Source organism: Papaver somniferum, chromosome 6 (assembly GCF_003573695.1).
Source record: "Papaver somniferum cultivar HN1 chromosome 6, ASM357369v1, whole genome shotgun sequence".
In the NCBI taxonomy this organism is placed as follows: Eukaryota; Viridiplantae; Streptophyta; class Magnoliopsida; order Ranunculales; family Papaveraceae; genus Papaver; species Papaver somniferum.
The window spans coordinates 176579737-176595065 of record NC_039363.1 but is presented as its reverse complement, the minus strand read 5'-3'; the positions used below and the strand labels follow the sequence as shown (position 1 = coordinate 176595065).

General features: G+C 36.7%; 1 long non-coding RNA gene across 1 annotated transcript; it reads left to right on the top strand.

Annotated features, from left to right (window-relative positions):
• Positions 1-3309: 3309 nt before the first annotated feature.
• LOC113290216 lies at positions 3310-5135 on the top strand. Its single transcript, XR_003331502.1, has 2 exons — positions 3310-4076; positions 4797-5135. It is a non-coding gene; the product is annotated as an uncharacterized LOC113290216 (long non-coding RNA).
• The last annotated feature ends 10194 nt before the right edge of the window (positions 5136-15329 follow it).

The following is a 15329-nucleotide window of genomic DNA, read 5'->3' as shown; positions in this document are numbered from 1 at the left end:
CTTTGTTTTTGCAGGATGAAATAAAAGATTACATTGTTGATCACTATCGTGCAAAGTTCAACGGTGGAGCTGTTCATATTGATCCGAGCTTGTTTGATTATGAGCACGAGAGCATCCAGCTGCTGAGAGTACTTTTATGGATGCTATCCCGTCCTTGGATGAAGTTAAAGAAGCTGTTTTTGATCTGGGAGCGGACTCTGCACCTGGCCCTGATGGATTTACAGGTTCTTTCTTTCGAATCTGTTGGAACATTATTTCTAGAGATCTTTTTAATGCTACTGCAAACTGTTGGGCGATGAAGAAAATTCCTAATGGCATTAACTCTAGTTTTATTGTTCTAATCCCAAAAAATAACAAGTCTGATGCTATTAAAAACTATAGGCCAATTGGTTTAAGCAAATTCTTCTTCAAAATCATTACAAAGATTATGGCGACCAGACTTGGCACGGTGTTGAACAAGTTGATTTCTGAAGAGCAAGTGGCGTTTATGAAAGGAAGAAACATTCATGAGAACATAGCATTGGCATCTGAAATGATCAATGAGATTAGTGTTGAACGAAAACATGGTAATGTTGGCCTTAAATTGGATATATCCCAAGCTTTTGACACGGTTAGTTGGGAGTTTGTTGTTGAAGTTTTTCGTCAATATGGTTTTTCTGATGCATGGTGTTCGTGGATGCTTAGTATTCTTAACTCTGCCCTTATTTCTATTATGATTAATGGTAGCCCTGAAGGTTTTTTCAGTATCACAAGAGGCCTTCGTCAAGGTGATCCTCTTTCACCTTTGATTTTTGTTCTTATTGAAGATGTTTTGAGCCGCAATCTCTCAAAGTTGTTTGCTGCCAGAAGTATGCACCACATGGTGAGTAAGAAAGGTGTGGCTCCAACCCATTTACTCTTTGCGGATGATATTATTATTTTCTGTAAAGGAAATCTTCATAGTCTGCAGAATTTGAAGGAGATGCTTGGCATGTATCAACGTGCTTCCGGGCAGTATGTTAGCTATGCCAAAAGCAAATTCTATTATGGTGGAGATAAACATTCTCGTGCTGTTGCTATTGCAAACTTTATGGGCATGGAGAGGGCGCTTTTCCCGTATAAATATTTGGGAATCCAATTAAAACCTGGTATTGTGCGTCATATTCATGTTCGTCAAGTAATGGAGAAGATTATGGATAAGCTGGCAGGTTGGAAGGGTAAGCTTTTGTCTTTCCAAGCCCGTTTAGTTTTGATCAAATCAGTAATCTCTAGTTATTTGCTTCATTCAATGGCTGTGTATAAATGGCCATGCACGGCCATCAAGACGGTGGAGAGGGCCATTCGCAATTTTTTGTGGTCTGGGGATGCTGAGAAGCGCAAACATTTCACGGTTCTTTATGATGACTTATGCCGTTGTAGGCGTGAAGGTGGGCTTGGTCTAAAGAAATTGAATGATGTTAATAAGGCCATGCTTATGAAGTTGTGGGTTTCGATTCGAGACTCTAATAAGACTTGGGCCAGATTTTTGAAGGCAAAATGTTTCAAGGTTAGTGGCACCTTGATTGATTATAAGTTGGGTTCTTCGGTTTTTCCAGGAATCAGATTGGTGCATAACTTTGTGCAAAGGCATACACGCTCAATTATAGGTAATGGTGCTAATACTTCCTTATTTTTTGATAATTGGTGTGCTGATTTTTTAATTGCGCAACGTCTTGGCATCACTACTAAGGGCCCTAATGATTTTAAGGCCAAAGTTAGTGATATTATTGTTGATGTCTCTTGGGTTATTCCTCCAAAGACTAAAGATTTGATGTTACGCTGCAATATTGATGTTGATAATTTGCCTCTTATTGGTGGTGGAGATGACTATAAAATTTGGGACTTGGACAGTAAGGGTGTTTTCTCTGTCAAGTCGGCTAAGGCTGCCATCCGTGGGCCTATAGAAGTTTCGCCAGATGCAGCTCTTTTCTCTAGAAGTGTTGTGCATCCTACTTTGAGTGTTCAGTACTGGAAGTTATTTCATAGGCAATGTTATGCTACTGATGATAATGTTATGAAGAAGACAGGCAGGGAGACGCCTTCTATGTGTCAATTATGCAGGGAAGATTGCGAAGATGTTAGCCATATTACTTGGCATTGCAAAATTGCTAAGAGGATTTGGAATTGGGCAGCTGCTATTTTTAAGCTAAGGCCGAACGTGGCCTCTTACAAGGTGGCAAAGGGGCGGAGTAGAATGATAAAAGACCTGTGGCTTGTTGCAAATCTTGCAATAGTTACAGAATTGTGGAAGTTGCGTAACAAAGCTTATTTCGAGAACTTGCGGGTTCGTTGGCTGGAATTTAAAGGAAGGGTTCTTCAGGTAATTCGTGATAACTCTATTAGAATGAAGGGCCATATGCATAATACTTTGGATGATTTGCGTATTGTGAATTTCTTTAGAGTGAAGCATAGATCTTGCGACCACTCTGATCCAATTGAAGTTACTTGGACGCCACTGAATCCTGGTGAACTTATGATCTGTTGTGATGGTGCCTCTCTTGGCAACCCGGGGCAAGCTGGCTCTGGTGTAGTCTTCCGTGATTCCAACTCGGTAGTTTTGGGAGTTCTGTGCGTTGGTCTGGGTTGGCAGACCAACTTCTACGCTGAAGTTTGTGCGGTTATCTATGGTGCTGTCGTTGCTCAAAGATGGAATGTGAAGAACCTTTGTGTTAGGTCGGATTCGATGAGTTGCCTCTTTGCTCTTCGAAAAGATGAATTACCATGGCAACTGATGCAGAGGTGGAGAATAGCGAAGACTTTTTACAACAATATTAGTTATGTTCATAGCTACAGAGAGGCTAATTTTTCAGCTGATGTCTCGGCCAAACAAGCTTGTTTGTTGGCTGAGGAACATTATGAGTTTTATGAGGGTAGGCCAGGTTTTATTCAATCTGTTGAATGGCCTGGAGAGGTTTACTATCGTTTTTAGGTTATCTTTAGCGTGTGGCCTTTTGGCTTAGCGCTAATATAGCCTAGTCCCTGTACAGTTTCACTTTTTTATTCTATTTATTGACCCAGTAAAAAAAAATAATAATAAATAAAGACAAGACTTTAATCCCAATTGCCGTAGTGATATCCAGGTAGAAAAACTAGCGGTCATATAACACAAGTGGTCCATTATTGACACAAATACACGTGGCGTTCGAAACAAAGAATACTCAACCGACAATAAAAAGCAAGAAACCAACACAAAATTCGTTGCTTTGATCTCGTCCTTTAATTCCCAACTACACATTTTAATCACATCCGTTTATCCGTTTTAGGTTTTCAATAAGTTCGGGTTTTCATTTTTAATGTTAGACATTCGGCTTTCATTTTATCTTCCTCCTCTCTGCCTGTTTCCTTTTCATCTTCTTAAATTGGTTTCTCAGATCTTCATCTCTTTCTTAGGTTCTCGAAGATCGAAATTTTGATACAAGTTTTTAAAGATTCCATTAAGTTCTCTCTTCTCAGATCCAATTTTCCAAATCGTTTTTCCGTTCAATTTCTTAGTGTTTCTTCGGTTTATATTTCTTAGGAAACGATTTTGGATCGTTGTTTTCTTCTTCTTCTTTTTTGGTTTTGCAGGTGATTTTGATGATGGAAGTTGGATCTTGGTTTCAGATGAGAAAGCAGAGGTGAATCGGTCTGGTGTGGATCAGTAATTGTTCATTCATGATGTAAAGAAAACGATCCAGAGGATTGCTGATTTGTTGATTGATGATAGATTTGGTGAGGATTTAAAAGATTAGATGTGAAAGAGATCGATGCAACATCTCTATGTACAGAGTATCGTGTATCGTATCTTCTTTGTCATCCCGACCTTTGCCATGAAAGGTGCGCTTGCTTGGCAGGTCAACCAAACCCTAATAAAAAAATTGATTTGTGGTTTAGCAGGGGAGTTCGCACGGGGTCTTTTTTGCCCGGGTTCTCCCTTGTTGTGTGTCTGTGCCGTCACTCTCTTGCTACGATTCTTAAATTGTCTCAACGTGTCTGCTCTATCAACAATAACGATTATCCAATCCCACCGATGATGAATCACAAGGAAATTCACAGCAACGCTGCAGTTTCAGCTCAAGGTACATATAACATAATAACCGAACTTAATTTGACTCTTACTTGGTAAATTAAGATATCGTGCTATTAGATCACACTCTAGGAAGGCAGTTAACGCGGTTTTCTTAGCTGCCAACATGTTTTGAAATTGTGATGTTCAGGAGCTCAGTTATTGTTATTTTTCAATCCTCAAAATCGTTTGAATTGAAATTAGTTAAGTACAAAACACACACTTTAATACCATTATATACTAAAGTGTACCATACCAATTTTAACTGCAATATTATTGTTCTCACAAATTTCTCTCGCAGCGTGTCCGTTTCTTGCTCTAATTTGTTTAATGTTCAATATTAGTTGTTTGTTTCTGTTTGATGTTCTAGTATGCGTATGCATCTTCGATAAGAACATATTCTTATCTTTTAAAGGTCAAGTTTTGTGCTCAAAAAATTCCTAACATTAGTTCCATTGAGAAAAGAACATTTGTCTAGGTCATAAGTTATATATTGTTGAGTTATTTTATTGTGAAAAATAGAAGTTCGCTAGTCATCCTGAAACAAGTGAAGAATTGAAGCCCCGTTGGTAATTGAATATTGTGAAATCTATATGTACTTTTGGTTGATTCATTGTCAAAGCTCAAAAGTGTTCAAAGCGTTTGTTGCTTAAGCTGGGTGGGTTCAGTTATTCTGTTAGCTTCAAATATTTTGGTTTTTCATTTGTTGTGGCATATTATCTTTTGAGAGCAGGTTTGGAACTGGTAAAGGTTGTAATGGTATCAAAAGTTATCGATGTTGCACAGATTATTGGTATCAAAAGTCATCGATGTTACACAAATGTATAATGCTATACTAGAAGATGGTTTGCAAAACTGTTTCATATAACTGCTTGAAGTTTGAGTGCAGAACTTCTTCTGTAGTCGACTCTTTTAAGACCTGTGGAGTGTTCTTATTTTGTTGGCAATTCATGTATCAAGAGATCTGGAGTTTGGCTGGTAGGCTTGTGTGTAGATGATTTCGAAACGAGGTTAAATTTTATGATGTGCTTATGGTAATTAACTGGATTATTTACAGATGTTTCTTTTTTTTTTTTGCTTTGAAGTTAAATATTATTTAAGGTTCATATTAGAAAGGTTCTGCTTATGTGTTTTTATGATCTGGCCATTTCCAAAGCTTTGACAGAAATACCTTCGAATACCTTCGAAGCAACTACAGTGGATCTCTAACAAAATTTTCTTGGATAGATTTTGCAGTAGCTTCCATCTCAATAAAATTTTTTTAGTGCTATCAGCTAAATATTGAACTAATGGACTCGTAAGCTCAAATGGTAAGAGCGCTCAACCTCTAAGGTTTGGGTTTGCAGTGGATGATGGTCCCCATCCATACGAGTTCTGTGGCTCTGAGGCTTGGTCTGATTACTGTTGGCAGGAGCTGTCGAAGGAAGCCAGAAATACTCGGGCAGGCAGGTAGGTAATAAACAAATATTGAGGCAAACTGAGACGTGAGTCACTTGACCTTTCCCTGAATTTAAACCAATGGAATTCTTGGATGGATCTTGCTGTAGCTAAATATCAGACGATCAGCTCAATTTTATGGGCTTACATAGTTGCATCTCTCAGATTTAGATGTTGTTTTGGATGGATTTTGTAGTAGCACGTTTATCAGCCAAATTTTCATACTATCCGCAAATTTCGTACTAATGGACTCGTAAGCTCAAAATGGTAAGAGCGCACAAACCTGTAAGGTTTAAAGAGGATGATGGTTCGAATCCATCCGAGTCCTTGTACATGCTACTGTGGCTGTTAGGCTTAGTCTGATTACTGTTGGCAGGACTCTTGGAAACCAGAAATACTAGGGCATGCAGGTTAAAAACAAATATTTCTGCAAACAAAGACTTGAGTCACATTTAAACAAATGTTGTCAATCCAATGCAACCCAAAGGCTACCAAAGGCTTTGGCCTTCTACCTACAAGTGGAGGTGATATTTCCGTTTTCACTGCATTTAAACAATTGTTGTCGATATCAGTATGGATATGGACCTAATCTCACACGGACATGATGTCTACCATGTACCAATTGTCAGTCTCAAGTTAGTACGGCATTTAATCCAAGTCAACCTGCATCATTTTCTGTTGAAGGTTCGGATTATAAATACATTATGCGATGGTGAGGGACTAGAAGGATGTAATGAGCATGGAGCACTTACGCTGCTGGTTATGTGGATAACACATGCCCAAGAGTAATTATGACTTGGTGAAATTTTTACCCTTGCTCAGTTTGGCTTAATACGTTCTCTTACTACCTTGATGATAAGTTAAGACCTCCATACTGTCTCATCACTGTCTGATGTTACTAGTCCGGATACAAACGACTCTTCCAAGATATAGCTAGTCATTCTTATAAAACTATTCATGGAATTTTATAGAGTCTTCTTGTTGCAAAGTTTTCCTAGCTATGAGGGTACTGTAATAATGAAAAGGTCTACTTATCTCTCTACTCTATGTTCCATGAATTACAAGGAAATACTTGTCATTGTGTATATCAATCTTGACTCGTTAGACCAATCTGGGTGGATGGACATGAATCCCCAAGGATAATCTCTTTATTTGGTACCAATTTGAAGGAAAAAATGATAAATATGCTACAGGTAAGTTTCTACTTTCGAATTTAATTTGTTTGTTCTAGTTTAATTCATTGATATAAAACGGCCTTAGGAATTAAATTTTCAACAACAACAAAAAGAGTAAAGAATTTAAAGTTTTGAGTAAGCACATGTAGAATTTTTGTATACGTATCAAGAAACAAAGGAGAGAAATAATCAGCATTGTAGCCAAGTTTGGATTTATATTAAGATAGTTCGGTCTTATTGCGTATATTAGTTGCGAAATCCACCTATACGGTTTTAACGTTAAACAACGGTTTGTTAAGACTGTAGTAGTTGGGTGTCACACGAGCAGGGACAGCAGAAGGCGAGAATACCAGCGACACTGTAGGATCCAAATGTCGCACAAGTATTTGTAAGTGTGCGAGATTCATAAAAGGTTGTGCGATAATGTCGCACGGAGAATAGGAAATAAAAGGAAATATAAGCTGTCATCCATTAGGGAGCATCCTATATAAAGAGAAAGGTAGGAGAGAGAAAAGGGACTTGTATGATTATCTTCTTATTCTTCCCCAAAAACCAGAAAAAGAGAGAGAGCTCCAAATACTCATTAATGGAGTCTCAATGTAATTCATATGTAATTCAATGATCATAGTGAAACCTAACCCCATGAATGTAGATCAAATTGATCGAACCACGTAAATCTTGTGTCTTATTTTCTATTTTCATTATCTTTATCTTTATTTTCATATCAAATAAGTTTAGATCTAGAAATCATAGTCATGATAATACAAGGGGTGTGTTGTAGGATTTCTTGCAACTACATAATGGCGCTAGAAACAGGCAACAAGTAAAGGATTTATCCTTCCTGTAACTTGTTGATTCAAGAAATTTTCATGAAGATTAGCTATTGTTCATATTTTTTCTAGATCTACAAAATTTAGGTTCAAAAATGGAAATTTTATGGAAGAAATCACACTTTCAGGGAGTAAACATCATCAACAATTCAAAGACATGGAAAGAGTGAGAGAAAAAATTAGTTGTTGTGGTGAAATTTAAGGAGAAAATAGAAGTTTCAGTGGAAGATTTTCATCTTCAGGAGAAAAAGGCAAATGTGAAAGAAGTTAAGGAAGGACGAAGAAAAGATAAGAGGCAGAGCAATTTCTATCACAAACAGAAATTCGCACAGATGATTTGAGCTGGAGCGAGTAAGCGATAGGTTACGGGTTCGAATTTCGCAGAGACACATATTTTTCATTTTCTTCTCATTTGCATGGGAGAATAAAAGAATAAGAGAAACACATTGTGCGTTTATTTCGCAAAGAGATTCTTGAACAGTTGGTCAAGAGAACAATATGTACGTGCGTGGTCGCAAGTTCGAATTTCCCTGATCCCTCATCAAGCTTAATTTTTCGCACATTTTTGAAATCCTAAAGGCGAAGAAATAGAATAAAGTACAACATTGTGTGTTTCCTTCGCAAGCAACAAGTAGCGCAGATGGTCAGAGAAGGAGTATGCAAACTAGAGGACATGGGTTCGATTCTCCCTGCGACCAAATAATTTTTGCTTCGCAAATATTCATTTCGCAGAGTTGATATTTGATTACTTCACAAAGTCTTTGATTATTCCTCAAGAGAGGGTTAACACAGTTGGTCAGGAGGCATGAATGCAAGCAGCAGGTCGCGGGATCAATTCTTGCTTCTCGCATGTTTATTTTTATTATGCGAAATTTATACAGAGTTGCCTCTTACACAGTTGGAATTTGATTACTTCGCAAGAACTTTGATTATTTCGCAAAAGAGACTTAGCATAGTTGGTATGGTGCGAGAAAATCCAAGAAGCAGATTAAGGGTTCAAATCTCACTTCTCACACTACTTTTTTGCTGCGCGAAATTCATACATTTCAAGGCATTTATTCACTTCTCTGATAACAACAACGACTCACATGAAAGATAAGTACCACTTCCTTAAACATTTTACTTTATACTAAGAACAAATAAAAAAAAATTTGATTTGATTTACAAAAAGCGATTCAATCGCACGATAACAAAAATTTCAAGATTTCAAAGATTATAAAGATTACTAAGATTTCAAAATTTAAAAGAAAAAAAAATTCCATTTGTATATATTTCTAGAATATTTCTTTTGAAGAGAATAAAAGATTTTTTATTTGATTTACAAAGATTTCAAAGATTTCAAGATTTCAAAGATTATAAAGATTACTAAGATTTCAAGATTACAAAGATTTCAAAATTACTAAGATTGCGAGATTTCAAAATTACAGAAAACTGAGAAAATTCAATTTACATATTTCTCTAGAATATTTCTTTTGCAGAGAATAAAAAGATTTTTGATTTGATTTACAAAACGCGATAGAATCGCAGAATTACAAAGATTTCACAACTACAAAGATTTCAGAGTTACCATGTATTAAAATTTCTCTCGAATACTTATTTTGATTCAAATGATATGATATTATGAGAATGAAAGAATGAATGAAAGAGATGACGGAAATGAAAGAATGAATGAAAAAGATGACAGAAATGAAAAGATGAATGATAGAATAAAGAAACGCGAACATTTTGTAGAAACAAAGAGACGCGAAAATTTCGCAGAAACGCGAATAAAATTTCGCAGATAGGGGCGAACCTTTATGGCGTACACCCTAGTTCGCGAATAAAATTTCGCAAGAGGCAAATGTAAGACCTAAAGTACGTCATATAAGGGGGTACCTGTTGCATGCTCAGGGAAAGGTTACACCGCCCCCGGAACCTGAGTCATGGAGATTTGGGGTCAATAAAACCCATCCGGGAGAGGCACCTTGGATTCTCAGCTTAAGCATATGACTTAGGTTGGGCGAATAAGGTAATAAGTACTCTTCCAAGGAGTGCCGAATATGATCAAGGCGTCGAGGTACACGGTTGAGTCAAGAGTGCCAGGGGCGTTTGAAGCGTCCTTGCCATTCTTGACAAGTCTTGGCTTATACTGCACTCGGCCCGAAGAAAACCCCACTTAGGGTGCAGTCTCGTAACCATAAGCCCTATAGGTAAAAGGGATATGAGGCTGCGAAAACAACTGGTTGTTGTTAAGACCGGATGGGAGGAGCTAACCTTGTATGGTAGAAGTACGCCTCCTTGATGGGGCAACCAGGGGGAGATAAGGGCGGCACCCTCCATTAGGGAGCTGATAAGTGTCTTAAGACGCAAATGTCATGAGGCTTTTTACTCTCAAGGGTATTAAGGCTTGTCATATTTGTGCAACAATCCTGAAGAGGCAATAATACTAGAGAAAAAGATAAGACGAGATCAATAGGTCATTACATGAAAGTGTGAAGACGTCCTGCGATTTCGTCGCAAGACGTCAATGTCATGGGGCTTTATTTTCGCAAGAATATTTAGGCCTGTCATATTGTCGCAACAATCCTGAAGAGGCAATAATACAAAAGAAAAAGTTAAGATCAATGGGTTTTTGCATGAAAGTGCAAAGATGTCCTGCGATTTTGTCGCAATGATAAGAGGTGGAAAAATAAGACCTTTAACTAGGAAGGCAAAATAAGACCATATAAGAAAATGAATAAGCAAGTAAGCTTGCGAGAATGATTATATGTAAGCAAACAAGCTTGCGAATATGTACATGGAAATGAAACTGAGGCAGTGAAAATGCCGCAGACTTGATATTATGATCATACTGTTATGAGATACTAATAGTGCAGGAAAAAGGAAAGATGAAACACAAGTAAGAACTTGTGAGGAACAATAATTACACGAAGAGGAATGCATACACTAAATGAAAAGCCAGAGAAATGGAGAATGGAGGCAATTTAAACTACATAATTTTAGCGTGCAAAATGAGCTAAGTAACGCAAACATTAGCTATACATTGCAATAGATAAGCATTCTCATCATACTCGCATCATAAAAGCATTGCATAAGCATTTCATAGCATAAACATCGCATACACATTTCATAACATAATCATCACATAAGCATTATATTCGCACAAGTACTTTACAAAACTGTACGGAATAATATTGCAGAACTTCGCAATAATATCGCAGAATTTCGCAGGATTATTCAGAATGTGTCAGAATTTCGTAGGATTATTCAGAATGTGTCAGAATTTCGCAGAATGTGATTATTTCGCAGAATGTGATTATTCCGAACGATATGATCATTTCGCTCAATTATTTCGCACAATTATAAGCAACTTGAAGAGAGTATACTATCGCATGAGCACAAAACATGAGACATAGGAAAGATGAGAATGAAGAAACAATTCGCACATTCAACATTTTCTCAAAGATTATACCCTCATAGATAAAGAACAGAGGCAACTATGGATTACCAAGAAAACATTTTATGTTCTTTATCTTCTCGGCAAGAATCACCAAAAATGGAGTAATAATTTCGCATGAATAGAGGCAATACTTATTATTCTCATTCAAGGACGAATACTTCTTACATTTCGAGAATTGAATATTTCTTATACTTCATCAATGATACTTCATGCTTCTTACACTTCTTCAAGGATACTTCATACTTCGCATACTTCAAAAGATGATACTTCTTATTTACTTCGCAACATTCCGGAACTTCACAAAAGAATAAATGCAAGTACGTACTTTTCAAATCCAGTATTCTTTCGCTCGTTCCTTCATCAACAAAGATCAAAGACTACTCCAACAACACGTATCTCGCTCTAACAACTACAACAACGGATTTTTTCCTGAAGATCGCTCTCAAGTAATATTCAAGAAAAAAGAGGCAAGCTGTAAGATCCAAATATCGCACAAGTATTTGTAAGTGTGCGAGATTCATAAAAGGCTGTGCGATAATGTCGCACGGAGAATAGGAAATAAAAGGAAATAGGAAATAAAAGGAACTATGAGCTGTCATCCACTAGGGAGCATCCTATATAAAGAGAAAGGTAGGATAAAGAAAAGGGACTTGTATGATTATCTTCTTATTCTTCCCCAAAAACAAGAAAAAGAGAGAGAGCTCCAAATACTCATTAATGGAGTCTCAATGGAATTCATATGTAATTCAATGATCATAGTGAAAGCTAACCCCGTGGATGTAGATCAAATTGATCGAACCACGTAAATCTTGTGTCTTATTTTCTATTTTCATTATCTTTATCTTTATTTTCATATCAAATAAGTTTAGATCTAGAAATCATAGTCATGATAATACAAGGGGTGTGTTGTATGATTTCTTGCAACTACAGACACAATAATATGAACAAAAGACCTCTAATAATCAATCAATCATACTACTGATAGTTAATACTTTCACCCCTGAAGCACCTGCACGAATGACACCTTCCCCAAAAACAAAAACCAATTGGATACACACCGATCAGTAAATCTCCAAAGGTTCTGGTTTTGTTGTTTTTCTTATAAAACCAAAAAGAACAAAGAAAGAGAACACTCAAAATTATGTACAGAACCTTATAGTTCATAGAGCTAGCAAAAACAGTTACCTCAGTTTTCCGTATATAGTCCTGATGAAAAAAAGGAGAGAAGAAAAGTGGTGGGAGTCTTTCTTGAGGGTTATTTGCTTGATGCTGCGTGATTATTCATTACCAAGAGAAATATTGGAGGTGGTGATTTCCTCCATAAATAAATCAAAAAACCCACCGCCGCCATCACCATCGGAACATATACTCTGTCTTTCTCTATATGCAAACACTTAACCTGTAATATATATTTATAGGTACGCAAGGCGGTTCGATTTCCAAAAAAAAAAGAATAACTACATATTAACGCAACTCAGTGCGAAAAAGGAAACATATAGAAGATTTCAAGAATGCGTAGAATAATTTTGTCCGGATTCTGACATGGGCCTAAACGGGTGGCAAAAGATCCGCAACAACAACACCATCTTTTGCTAACACCAAAGCAGTGTCCATTATTAGGAATATAGGGTTCAGTCAAGTGAAGTCGTACTGACTTGACTTGACCAAGTATGTTGTTATAAAATGTATATCCTCTATATCTGTAAGAGTAACTGAGTAATAATACTGTAATACCAATTCTATAGATTTTACATGGTATCAATCGGGAAAACCACTCAAATTCTTTTTCGATCCTAGGTTTTCATATCCATACTTTTCTTTGATGGAGAATCAATCTTTAGTTTCTGCTGCATCATCATCATCTTCATCATCAAAAGTTTGCAAGAAGAAGAAAAAGAAGAAATCAAATTCTGACATTGAAGAAGTTTCTATTTCGGCTGCTGTAATGATCAGACATTTGGGTGATGACGAATTCTTACTTGATAGAGGTAATTTTTTTTTGTGACTATTACAAATATTCTAAGTTCCTGATTTCAAAATTAGGGTTTCAATCGCCTAAATCAACTTCTTTTCCAACTTGGCATAATTCAATGCAAAAACCATTCCTCTAGTTTGGTGATTTTCATCGTTGTTGAGTAATGATCTTAAGAGATTTGTGAAGATGAAGAAGTTCCATAAAAATATGCAGATTACCACTTGTTTGGAAATACCCATCAAAGATTTGATAAGTAAAGTTGAAGAGATGGAATATGGGTTAAGATTGATTCTTCCTGGGAATATGAATCGGTATAAGATATTACAATATGGGTTTATTGATAAAGTTGGGTATTATTGGATTCATTATACAGGAAAGAATGAAATCTTGAAAGAAATTAGTGGTGATGTATTAGTTCAGATGGGTATGTTTGAAATATGAGAGTTCAAGAAGGATTTTCTCAAGATTTGTACTACTGATATTGCTGGACCATGGCCTCAACTACAACAACCGGAAATACCACTGCTGGAACCAGCTCTACCACCGCCACCAGATCCATATGCTTTTGCAATTATAAAGGTCCATTAATGCTTTCACTCACTTGGTTGTGTTCTTGTGAGCGACAACAATGGGAATTATAAAGGTCTTGCAGTTCCTGGTCCATGCTTGTTTAGCATAAAGTTAGTTGTATTTGGTTTATCTTTGTTAAGAAAGTTAAAGGAAAGAGACGTTAGAGTTTCAAAAAAGGTATCCTCATCTCTCAAGCTTACCGATTTCGTCTCCAAAAGCTACTACTACTAGTCTCATAATTTCATGCATCAGTTTGTTTTTCTTCTGTATGGCTCATTTTCTCAACACTATTGATTGGACAACCGACAGTTCCTTCGTTTTTGAATTTTCCGGTACATGAATTAGGCATCGTGTCAAATATACTTGAATTACCTGTTATTACAGCCTCTGATGTGTTTGAGTTAGCTAGAGGTACTTTTTCACTTATCATGCGAAGTGCTATAATGTTTCAGTCTTTGAAACGACAATCATGCTCTTAACTTCCGATGTTTGCAAACCCCTGTTATGGCCAGGTTGCCATATATCCTTTCCAATTGGATCTTTGAGTATGAGCTTAAACTGGAATATTTTTTTTATCAATTGACACATCAAGTTCAGCTGTCCAATTAAAGTGTTTTAGACGCAATATGTGTTCTCAGTGGGTAGCCATGAAGTTACATCAACATTACAATAACTAGTCACATGAGTACTTACTTCGCAGATTATTTTCTACAGCAGTAGCAACTTCCAGTGGGATTGATGCATGGAAGAAATTAAGTATTGAATCATCTCAATCTCAGTCTGAGTCTCAGCAACATCATTAAAAACATTTTTCAATAACCAGTTATATGACTTGTTACTTCAAAACAAGTCATATCAATACCTTTACAGATCTGGTCTTACAAACACCAGTTTCTAAATAACAATTTCAGTCTCTTAACCAACAAAGAACACCAAAAACAATTTGAGTCTCTTAACCAACAGAGAACAACAAAACAAATACTGGAAGCTATGATTTCTGTTGTTAATCAACTTGTGTTGTTGCTGGTTCTAATGTTTGATTAAACAAAAGGGGGGGGGGGGGCGCTTGTTCTGTTACTATTGGTTCCTCTACTGCAGATGTTTGTACTATAACAAGATCTAATGGTGATTCTACTTCAACAACTACTTCTGTCACTTGTACTGCTTTTGCTTCTACAAAATTTGTCAGAGTTTATGATTTTTTGTTGCTGCCAACATTGCTTTTCGTGCTTCTGCTGATACTTCTGGAGCTTAGTTCTGACTGATTTATGCTATCAAGATTATTATACCTGCATCTAGTGCTCGTTTATCATTCCTGCAACTCATGATCCGGTGATGTTACTTTATCATTAGTTATTGACAATATTACTTCTGCTTCTGACAAATTGAATGTCTACTTAATCGGAAGTCATACTTTGTGGATATTTTACTGTTGGGCTTGTTGATGCAGTTTAATATGTCCAGCCAACTGGTGTTATTTCTACTTCTTTCGGTTTGGGGGTTTCATGTCCGACTATTACTACATTTGTCTAATACCTCTACTTCTGCGTGTGATATGTCTTCTTCAGCTCCTACGACTGCTGTTATTGTCTCTGGTGTTTCTGGTGTTTCTGCTAAGCTGCAACTTACTTCATTTTGTTTGTTTGTTTACTATTGTGTCAGTTTGAGTGGGTGTAGTACTATATTTTCTTTTTACTTGTCAAACTCTTACAGTGTCTGTCTGTAACGTTTGAGGGGGTGTATTAGGAATATAAGGTTCAGTCAAGTCAAGTCGTACTGATTTGACTTGACCAAGTCTGTTTTTATAACATGTATCTCCCTTGTATCTGTAAGAGTAACT